Raw genomic sequence first — 12,116 nt, 5'->3', positions numbered from 1 at the left:
TCAAGAAATCCCGAGCTTCCAGATTCTCCAGCTCCTCTAGTTGGGGTGTTACTTGCATCATTTACATCTATAGCATGCTTCAGGCCACCAGACACATCCATCCAGAAATTGGAATCTTCCCCCAATTAAAGAATCTTACCCTTATTATGTCTTTGTGGATGAGCCTTCTGTTGTCTGCTTTACTCACTTTCAAGCTTTATATTTTTTTATTTGTAGGGTCCGTTTGTTTAAAATTCACTAGTTTTTCAGTTTGAGAATTCAAAATAAAGGAGGGGAAACTTTTAGTTTTATTGCAGAGCACTTTTGCATCTCAAAGCTTGTTTGTTATGCTGAAAGTAAGACCTTTCTTGTAACTTTATTAATTTATTCTGCAAAAATGTCTGACAGGAAGGGAGACCAGATAAGTCTTCCTGTGTGTCCCTGATATCAGAAGCTTCTACAAATGCACTTGCTATTTGTCTAGACGCTGCCACATTATAACAAGCATTTGCAATGCAATCGGTCTCGCCTTTGGGACCTTATAAGTATTTACCTATGCTGCATACTATCGCACATTACTGCAACTAGCAGCCTGATTCATCAACGACCCGTTTTGCAAGTCTATAATAGCGATTCATAAGGAATCGCTATTACAGGCTCATAAAACGGGATTCATGTAGGAATCGCAAAAAAAAATGTGATTCCTACATATTCCTTATTTGCGATTAGCAAATTGCTAATCGCAAATAAGGAATAACTCCCCATTCATTCCCATGGGCCAAAAGGCCCATAGGAATGAATGAGGAGTATTCCTTATTTGCGATTAGCAATTAGCTAATCGCAAATAAGATAGCGATTTAAAGGGTGTCAGGGGTGTCCAAAGGACACCCTGTAGCACCCCTTAAATGCAAATTGAAACAGGTGTTGCGCACACACATGTCCAAAGGACATGTGTGTGTGCAACATGCAACTTAGAAAAATGCTTTTAAAAGCATTTTTCTAAGTTTTCGCTATTTACCACGAGGTTTGACCTCGCGGTAAATAGCGGGCCGAAATTGCGAATTCGCAATTTTTAAATGGATGATGAATTGCATTTAGGAATCTCAAATAGAGATTCCTTAAATGTAATTACTCGCAAAATTGCGAAATTGCTATTACCTATTTTTGCATTTGGGATGATGAATCCCAAATGCAAAAATAGCGCTCGCAAAGGGCCAGATTCTCAGAATCTGGCCCTTTGCGAGCCGATTTCGGCTTGATGAATCAGGCTGATAGCCTCGCTACGAACTGCGTGGCAGTGATTTGGGATCTGCCGGTAGATTTGGCAGCAGCTTTTGCAGGTGCTGTGACAGAAGTAGGATGCCAAATACGGATTTTATTTTATCATTTTTTAAAGCTGAAATTATATATGTATGTATGTAAAAATTTATTTGTGAATTGATCTTGAATTAACTGTATAATAAAGTATTAATTTGAAATATTGCAAACGTATTTTTATTTTGATTTGAGGAAAGAAACCGAGCGAGAGAAGAATTGTTATGAATTAATAATAACAGATGCAGTGTTTTCACATAGGGCCAGATCTTTATTGCCAGATTCCTCCGAAAACAAACTGCAGATTTGATATAATTGTTGCAAACATAGAAGGAAAACTTAAGGGTTTTCCAATTAGCAGAGAAAGGGGCGAAGAGAAGTAAAATAAGACTAATTAGATTTATTTGGAAGGTCCATGCAACCCACAAATGTACAAATACATCTGAAAACAGGCAAGAGGATACTGATGCTTGTGAAAATTTCAGGGAATGAGAACAATCTAAACCCTCGGGGATGCATATATATGTATAACTAACACAAGTGAGAGTACATAAGGTGCGTAGATCGAGCTTAACAGGGAGGATGCACTAAATAAATTACAGTTGAAGAACTAGCTGTGGGGAAAGGCTGCTGTCAGCCAACTGTAGGATATTCTTGAAAGAAAAGGTGCCAGGCCCTTGAAGAAAGTAAGAGCTGCAATGTCATGGGTGAGTTCAGTAAATTAGTTGGCTGCTACTTAGACCCATCCACTCCCCTTGTGTCAGAGGCACTTCCCTCAGTGTCACACCCTCAGCTGCCTCAAATGTACGGCTAGCCCAGTCCCATTCCCTGGTTGCATCAGCAGGAGTCTGCTAAGGTTGGGCTGGGGAATGAAGTTCAGAAGGATGCAACCCATAGCCCAGCAGCGCAGCCGAACCCTAACGATGCCCTGCCACTCTATCTTCAACAAAGCCTAGAGAGAATGCTGAGCAGTGCATGATGGTAAACCGAGTTCAAACAAAAACAGGTAAATGAAACCTGCAACCCGGAGTGCTGGTCCACTCTACGAAGGAAGGCACAGCGGTCTGCCAAAGTCAGGCATGAATCACACGGCCGCACTCCTCCACTTACTTCTTGCTGAGCTTGTGTCTGCGCCCCAAGGGAACGCTCCCATTGCACCCGCCATAGTTGCCACTGAGAAAAAGAAAAAAGTTGAATTTCCTCAAGCAGACCACATGCTCACCCAGAGTGTGGAAGTGACGTAATCGACTGCAACAGGAGGGAGACGACGGTAGCTTGCAGTTGATGACTTGGCGGTTATTTTAGAGCTGTAAACTAAAAGTTTTTCTATGCGTCACTATTACTATTACAGTTGGACTTTGGACTTGCCCCTTCGAAGGCGGGCTTTGGCCAACTGCACATTTTGCTTACACTTTAAAACTTCTCTGAGCAGCAACGTAAGAGATATACAAATCCACTTTAATCTCTTTCTGGTCGATGTGGGGAGGAGAGAGGTGGCCTTCAGGAGGGGTCCATCTCAGTTGTAAAGAATGAAATGCCCTGTCATCGCCGCTGAGGCAAGCCAGCAGTCACCCTGTCTGCCCCCTCACAATACTGGGCTCAGATTGCCATACCCCTCATCCCTCAAAATGGCACAAGAGCGGCTGAACAGAGCCTGCACCACACCGCGCACAGTTAAGCTGCTCGCGGATTTTCTGTCTCCTTAAATGATGTGCAGTGAGCTTTTTTATTATTATTTTTTTTAAAATATCTTTTATTACATTTTGTAGTTAGAAGTACATTACACTGCAATGTGATCATATGCAAGGGTACAAAGTTACCTCATTGTCCTCTCTGGTACAAGAAATGAAGAAGATAAAAGAAACAATGGTGGAGAGTGTGAGCCGCAATTGTACAAAGATACACACTAAACAACAGTCTGCTGGCACCGCAGTATAGATTGCATGTCTCCTTCCAGCCAAATTTCGCAGTCGTGTGGTGCCACATCCAGATTAGGGAAATATAGGGACATGGTACAGTTTCGCTTTGTAAACAAAGGTCAAATGTGTCCAATCAAAGAACTGAAATACACTCTGTCTGGTGTGTGCCATTACACAAACTAGGAACTTTTGTAAAAGGATTATCCCGTATGACATATATTATTACAACACTCCTGAGCCGGTACAAGGCCCCCAGCAATTCCGTGCCCAAGGGGTGCCACTGTCTCGCTCCCGAGGGGAGCACTTTCCGCTCCGATGCAACTATCGACATTCAGGATGTGCAGTGAGCTCTTCTTGGTATTTGTTCTGTTAACAGCAAAGACTTTTCGGCTGATATCTGCCCGAGTTATAGGGAAATAAATGGAGCGTTCATGCAATGACAACCCTGTTCGCAGCTCTGTGGAGCGTCCTTCTTTTAGACTGTGCCCTGCTCAATTTTCTACACCTAAGTATGCATATATTAAATAAATATATATATTCCAGTGTTAGAGTGTGTGCGGCGGCCCCCCACATTGTGAAACACGGCTCTTCGAAAATAAACGAGCTATCAACATTGCACAAAGGCAACCGCTTGTTTACATTTGCATCGGGCTTTCACTTTAAGTGAAAGCGCCATGCAAAAATAAACAAGCTGTCGCCATTGTGGAAAGCCTCTCTCTTTCATGAAAAAACAAAGTGCCTGCACCGACTAATGAAGGAGAGAGTGTCAGGCTGCCAGTAAAAGATCCAATCCCGCTGGGTGTGGTGTAAAACGGCCCGGGTGACAACCAGGTGGACTAAAAACACTCCTGGACAATCAACAAAGTCTGTTCTGAATAATAACTGACGACAAATGACACACACCAATCAGAATTGCGGGCGGAGCTCTGACATGACTTCTGGAACTGTATCGATTCCAAGAAGCCCTTGCACGGCGAGGACAGCACATGCGCGCTCCTAACGCCAGGTGAGACCTAAACATGTCAGTGTTGAGACTCTGTTGCACTGCCATTTATAAGGTAGTTCGATGTGTGGCATGAAGCTCAGTTTGTGTTCATGCATGGGGAATACCTTACTTCTGAGGTGGCCACAAAACTGTTTATAATTTTGATTTGCCTCGTGGTTTTGGGCCACCAAAGATTGATCTAAATGGCTAATAATAAGATGCAGAACATCATGAGTTCATCCAGACCAAAAATGGTCCCTGTTCTAGCTCAGGGGATGTCACATTAACATAGAGGAGCCTTACAAACAAGTCAGAATAACCCTACAGACCTTGAAGGATCACGTTTCTTCACCCTCCAAAAATGTACTAATCTGGAGTGACTTTAATGAGATAATTCTCCAAATAGGCATATTTTCACTCACCGCGGAGACTCAGTTATTTGAGAAGTATACGATGGCTCCCAGTCTAAGAGACAATCATGACACACTACAAAAGAACAGGGGAACTTAAGCACCTGAGTTATATATAGGAAGTACGATTTGCATTTGCACCCAAATGCCTCAAGAAATAACACCCACCACCCTCCTGAGATTAAATAGAGAGACACAACTAATGCGTGAAATAGAAAATGAAGCTGCATGGGATAAGAAAGGAAGGGCAAAATCATCATGCATCAGTCAAGGCGATTTGCTGCTGGTCAAACCGAAAGCCTCATGTGATGACAACTAGTCTTTCCATCCTGACATTTATTTATATCATGACCTGTATCCAAGGCTTCATGATCTCAGCGTGGGGACAAGGACACACCATGAATTCAAATGCGTCTTTCTTTAGATGGTTGGAAGAAGCTCCCAGTGGTGTTCCCTCAGAAAGTGAAGACCGAGGGTGGCAGTTTCCTTCATGAAGAACCTTAGGATCTTGACTCCAATTTAACCTCATCCCAACATCTCAGTAAGGAAGAAGGGGAGGAAAGAAAGCTGACTGGGCGGAAAGGGAGGTCAGATGCAGAGAATTGTGAGAGAGTGAGCGCTAGAGATGGAAGTGAGAGCAAAATAGAAGAGGGAAGTTGTAACACATACATGAGAGGAACATCTTTGGCAGAGATTCACAGGGGGTGAGATAATGGGAGATATAGATGAGAGAGGGATTAAGGCAGCAGTAAAACAAGATAAGTCATGGTTGTGCAAAATGATTTTTCAACAGTGAAGTCATGTGAATTTCCCAATTCCCCCATTCGCAAAGCCTACGAGGTTGCCACATTATCTTTTCCCCTGCAGTGCTTTTCTGTGCATTATGAGATAACTGTCAACACATAGAAATATCATGTCTCGCTCATCCATCATGTTAAGCGAGCTGGAATATGAAAATATTTGCAGGCTCTAGAAGTGTACCTTTTGCATATATTTTGTATGCACTAACACTGAGGCCTGGGTTACTGTTCTTTATGCATATTAAAGCAACCTGGTATAAAGGGAAAATCTGAGTACATACATGTGAGAAATAATTGATTCTCAAGGGTAATTCACATACATAAAATTCTGTCCATGCTTTTCAAAAAGCTGTCATCAATCTTCAGTCAGGCACATGGGCCAGATTTACAGTTGGCGGACAGTTTACTCCATCACAACATTATTGATATCACGCTCGCCTTATTACAAATGCTGTAGGATGTAATGCACTTGCAATAAGGCAGACAGGCTATTCTTCAAATTGTGACAGAGTAACCCATCAACCAAACTCTAAATCAGGTTCAACTTATCTTTTATTTTTATTTGTAGCAAACAGACAACAACAGCAAGACAGGCATAAGCACATCGTAGCAATGTTGCATGTCATCACAATGCACGCGTATAACAGCTTCCTATAGAATTATGTTATGTTATGTTATGTTATTCGGAATTTGTCAAGCGGAGGGTCACCCAGGGGTTTCATGGCGCTGAAATGAGACAGATGGTAACAATACTCTAACCGTGCGCTTGCTTGAATAACCAGGTCTTCAGAGCTCCCCTGAACTCTGCCAGCTTAGTACAATTCCGAATTGACAAGGGGAAGGAGTTCCAAGTTTTTGGGGCAAGGTAAGTGAATCGGGATCCACCAATTCGTTTCTTTTTGAACGTAGGCAGCGTGAGGAGGGACAAATGGGCAGAACGAAGGTCACGGGTTGGTTCGTATTTATTTATTAGTTGATTGATGAACCTGGGGCTTTTGCCATGGAGAGCTTTGAAGATTATGCAGCCTACCTTAAAGGTAATCCGTTGTACTATAGGAAGCCAATGAAGGGAGGCTAACAGAGGTTTAGCCGACTTCCTGCGATTGCTCTTAAATATTAATCTAGCAGCTTGATTTTGAGCAATCTGCATGCGTTTAGCAAGGGCAAGGGGTAGGCCCAAGTAAATGGAGTTTGAGAAGTCTAGTCGGGAAAGGACCAAGGCGACTACCACCTGGATGAGAGGAGAATGAGTAAGCAGATGGGCAATTTTCTTGATCTTTTGTAACTGAAAGAAGCTGGAAGAGATCACCGTTCCGATCTGGCTTTTCAGTAAGAGGTCGGAGTTGAGAGTGACCCAGAGGCTCTTCACCGACTGAGAGGGAGATGGAGGGGAGCCCATCGAGGTCGGCCAGAAGTGTGGGCCCCAACTTAATGCGCTGTTACCAGGGAGTACCAGCTCGGTCTTTCCTGGATTGAGCTTTTGATGGTTCTGATCCATCCAGCTCTGAATGTGCAGCATGGTAGTTAAACTGTGTTTGAGTGGAATATAGGTGTATACGTCAGTAGATATGGGTAAAAAGGGTGTTTCGTTATTGATCTGTGGAGTCATGTTCAAGGGTGAGAAGATATTCACAGAAAAGCTGCCAAATATCCCTGGGTGGAGACGGGATTAGTTGAAGAAGGGCGTAGTCTTCACTAACACTGTCACAGTATGTCATGCTTTTAAGCCACTCAGAGTATTTGGCAAGTAAGAGGGTCAATGATGTAAGTCAGTGTATAGAAAACAATATGTCCCTGGTGTATCCCAACAGAGCAAGCAGAGGGTCTTGTGGAAGTTTCATGTTTCTCATGACAGAGACATTAGAGAAGGCTGAGGTCCAGTATGAGTAAGTCACTGGGCATGTCCAGTTTTGGTGTGTAAAATCAGCCCCAGGGAAGCAACAATTAAGACAGTGGACATATCGGTCGGGATCGAATATACCTATGTCTGAAGGGGAGAGATAGATACGATGGAGGAATTTAAAATGTAAAAGTTTGTGTCTATGGTCAAACGAGATGCATTGGATCTGTGAGCAACAACATGTCCATTTCTTGTCCGCAAGGGGAGTTCACAGCTCCTCCAGCCACAGCTCCCGCACCCATACAGTAGTGTGAGGTTTTATAATAATATTTAAACAGTATAATCTGGAGTACCAACATCATCCATGTCAGTCACCACAAGTGTTAGGGATGAAAAGTCCTCAGGGGATAGTGGGTAGGAGGGGAAAAGAGATCGGAGAGTATTATGTAGTCTCTGGAAAAGGAAAGGATCCATGTATGAAGTGTCCTGTTAGTCGAGATCAACAGTGGGCTGTACAACATGGCCATCATGGAAAGGTTCCACCATGACAAGTAAATTATGGCGATGGAGTGTGTGTTGCATCAGTTTTTCCTGCGTGAATGGTAGCCATGTATTTTCGTGGAGTGAATGAGCAATGGAATAGAAAGGGCCACCTCCTAGTGTCTGACTCAGACTATGCCACGCCCAGCAGGTCATGAAGACAGTTTGAACATCATCAGCAATATATTTGAGTGTAGTGGACCATCCAATTGATCCTGCCCTGGCCTCAGATATGGAATGCGGGCATCCAGATGGTACCACCGATGTGTATATTGACACTGGGCCCCAAGAGAGTAGGTGAAGATCAGGAACTCCGAAACCTCCACAGTTGTAAGGGAAGGTGAAAGTATCTCAACGTATGCAGGGAGCACCCCTGGCTCAGATCAGACGTAAGAGGAGACCATGCAGAGAACAGAAGAAGACCTGCGATGGTGGATTGGGAATATTTTAAAAAAGATATAGGAAACAGGGAAGTATGACCTTTTTAATAATAGCCACTTGTCTGGCCATTGAGAGAGGTAGTTTAGCCCAGTGATCCACTTGATTAGTTAGTCCACTATCGCTGGGTCATAATTAAGCGGTTTACTTTGGTCATTTTCTCTGTGGAGCCAGTTGCCTAGGTATTTAGTGCAATCAACTGCCAATTTGAGGGGTATCCTGCAGATGGAGGATGTGCACTGTCTGTTAAAGAGAAAAATTCAGATTTTGCTCAATTGATCTGGAGCCTAGGAAGATTGCCATAGTGAAATTTCTCCTGCATGAGCGGAGGGAGTTCATCTGATGGATGACAAATAAATAGCAAAATATCATCTCTGTGAGAAGTTGGCCTGGCATATGTTGTCCACTATTCTAGAGGGTACCTTGCACCAGTCCAAACCACCCTTATTGATGGTGTGTTTAAGACAACCTTTATAGAAAGGTATCCTAGTGGTAGCTGTGGAGAGCAGCCTACAGGCTAAGTCTTGAAGGAATGTAAAGCAGCTTGTTTTACCAGTCTATAATCTCTTGAATGATCAAATGAAAGCACACCACAGAAGGTATATATCAAATATATATGTTTTTATTCTAAACACAACCCCTCTAGTCTCTTTATGAGGCTAGAGGCCAAAGTACAATACAAGAATTTTAAATAGTACACAGTAAATAGCACAGTATACGTTATGCCCTAGGGGCCTCACAAACCATATACTAAAATAGTGGTATAAGAACCAAGTGAGGGATAGAAGTGAGGCCTAGGGCCTGTAGAACCGCTGGGGCAACCATGAATCACCCAAGGTAGGGACGCAGGAGACCCACGGGGGACGTGTGCAGTATCTAAACACAGCCGGGAATCACTATTGACTTCTATGGAGGAAAAGCAAGTTACAATTTTAAAGATTAAGGACACTTCGGAGTGAACTATGATGGAACTCCTTTAGACTTAGACACTTTGAGAGTCAAGACCCACAGGACCACCGAAGTACTCGTGTTACCTCACCCAGGGAATAGGTGTCTTTTGGTGTGGGGTTTTGTCATTGATTCCAATGGAGAGCTGCGAAGAAGTGCTGCAGGCGTCCAGAGGAAAAGTGTCCGGGTGGATCCAAGGGTGGATCGCAGATCTGAAGAGCCTGAAAGCAGAGAGGACAGAGTCTGGGTCACTATCCAGCCTATGTCGGGTGCTTTAAGGTGAAGTAGTTGATGCTTGACTCTTCAGCCACGAGGACCAGGAGGCGTCGACGACAACCAGGAGCTGGATTTGAGATGTCCCACAAAGGATGTCGAGTGCTGCAACGTCGGTATCAGGATTGGACCCAACAAGCCTTGGCAATGGCAGCCCACGCAAGATGAAAAGATTTGCTTTGGTGTAGACCAGCAAGGTTTGAGAGACTCACCCTTTGGAGGGTAGTCAGAGCACGTCTGGAGCAACCAGGAAAGCTCAAGAAACAAAGGATTGTCCTTCGTGGGGACCCACTAGCCAACGGACTAGGGATCGCAAAGGATCCTCAAGCTGCGATGAAGAAAGTGAACTCACGGAACACTTGTGGAGTGTAGGCCTCCACTTCTGTGCAAAAGGCGCTCGGGCAAGGGCAACAAATAGCCCAAAGCACAACTTCCAGAAACTTTGGGACGTAGGTGTAGTTGCAAAATTGCAGGATGTCCAGGACTTCTGGTCCCACATCTCTCGTGATGGGTGCGGGTCTCAGCTTTGCTGGGATCTTGTGTCGGCCTCAGAGAAGTCTGGAAGTCCATGTCCTGTGTTGCAGATTCTTTGGGATCCGCCAGGAGCCTAAAAAATGCAGACTGGCAAGATGCTCTTAGGGGCCTGTTTGAACAGGGGGGGTCACTCCTTGACCCCAAGGGAGATTTCCTTCATCTTCCAGTCGATATGGAATGTCGAAGGTCCAGCATTCTGTCTTCTTAGTTTCGTCCAGGGTAATCTAAAGTCCTGGGGACCGGGTTCCTATACTTATACTAAGTTTAGGGGAAGGACTAACTCTAGGGTCCCACCTATGGGAAGACCTGGGGAGGGGGTGGTTACACCCCTTCACCTTTGTCCAGTTTTACGGCAGAGCTGGGACTGAGTGCCCCAGCAACTGGTTTGAACTGGGAAATGCATGGAGCACCTTGTGTGCCCTAGGCAGTGTCTCAAAAGCATTCACTGAATGCAGCCCACCCTGTCCCAATACACTAAAACCTGTCTGGGAAGGTTCTGGCACCTCCCTGGACAGGAAACCTATTGTCCAGGCCTCCCCTTCCAGAGTTTCGTCCAGCAGCAGGAGGTCAGACTTGTGTCTGTGGCAGCAGCATCCATTTTGTGATGCCTAGGCGCTGTAAAACTTTAACCGGGTATACCAGTGTGTACATGTCTTCTCCCTCTAGAAGGGTGGAATGCTACCCCCGCTGCCAGAACTGGTGGGGGGGGGTAGTATTCAAGATTGTTTGACACCAAACACAACATGTTTTGATAAAGCCAAACCAAAGCTAGCATTAACCGCGAGGATTATAATGCACTACAATACAGAGTATATGGTAAGGCCATATCACAGAACAGCTATAAGGAAGGGATTCCGAAAGCTGCAGAGGGGCTCAGCTCATGCTAGGGCACCCTCTCACACAAAACCAAGCACTCTGCCTTCAGGATTGTCAAGGTCTGCCATAGGAGTGACTTATAGGTTAATATGTGTCTGTTTTAAATGGTGGCTATAGGTATAATATATACCAGTAAGGGGTGCTTACACCACCTTACCCAGGCTGCAAGTGCAGACCTGTGGTGCCATTTTGGAAGGCTTCCCAGGGGTGGCATCATACATGCTTCAGCCCCTGATAGGCCTCTGGGGTAGCTATGCCCTTGGGACATAAGGTACCATATACTAGGGGCTCACAAGGTAACTCAGTAACCAATCTGGTATGTACCTAATGTACATGGAATCAATTTAGAGAGAGAACAGCTAGGCTGTGGTCCTGATTCGCAGGGCCACAGCCAGACTAAAAGCGAAAAACCAGTGAAACACAGCAAAAAGTGGGGGTTACCATAGGAAGCAGACCCTACTCTCCTACAATCTCCATATAAAGAGAGTAATACGGGCCATGAGTAAGCTGCAGCCCGCGGTGTGTGTGGCGGTCTTGCAAGTAGCGGATTAAAGGGTCCATAGGAATGAGAAAGAGGAGGGGAGAGAGGGGGCAGCCCTGTCTGGTCCCTTGCGTAATAGAGAATGCATCAGTAAGTGAACCAGCTCCCATCACTGAAATAGCCAGGTTTTCAAATCTTTTCTAAAGCTCAAGAGATAGCTCGCATTCCTGATCTCGGATGACAGCAGGTTCCACAGCTTAGAAGTGCCGTAATGAAAACTACGCCCTCCCTACTGCACGGTCCGAATTTTTGGAACAGTAAGTAATTTAGCACCTGTGGAATGAAGTAATCTGCCTGGCTGATACCACCTAAAAAGTTTCTGCAGGAACAACGGGCCTTTAAATGACAAGGCCTTAAAAGCCACACAAAGCGCCTTGAATTTAATCCGTTGCCCCACTGGAAGCCAGTGCAGTTTCCGAATTTCCTCAGAGATGGATTTATGCCGAGGGATGCCCAGCAGAAGGCGGGCGGCTGAGTTCTGCACTGCCTGCAGTTTCCTCAGACATTGTTTCTGGGCATTCAGATAGAGCCAGTTACAATAATCCAGCTTAGACTGAATCAAGGAAGTGATAACCACTTTCTTGGTTTCTGCCGGGATATAGGGGAGTATCTTCATGACTTTTTTTATCAGGAAGTGTGACGCAGACAAAATGGCGTTGGACTGTTGCATGAACTTCAGTCTGTTATTAACCAGAACACCCAGGTTTCTTGTCTTTACC

The sequence above is a fragment of the Lissotriton vulgaris genome, unplaced genomic scaffold (assembly GCF_964263255.1).
Source record: "Lissotriton vulgaris unplaced genomic scaffold, aLisVul1.2 SCAFFOLD_822, whole genome shotgun sequence".
In the NCBI taxonomy this organism is placed as follows: domain Eukaryota; kingdom Metazoa; phylum Chordata; class Amphibia; order Caudata; family Salamandridae; genus Lissotriton; species Lissotriton vulgaris.
The sequence above is the reverse complement of the archived record's forward strand: the minus strand, read 5'-3'. Positions refer to the sequence as shown.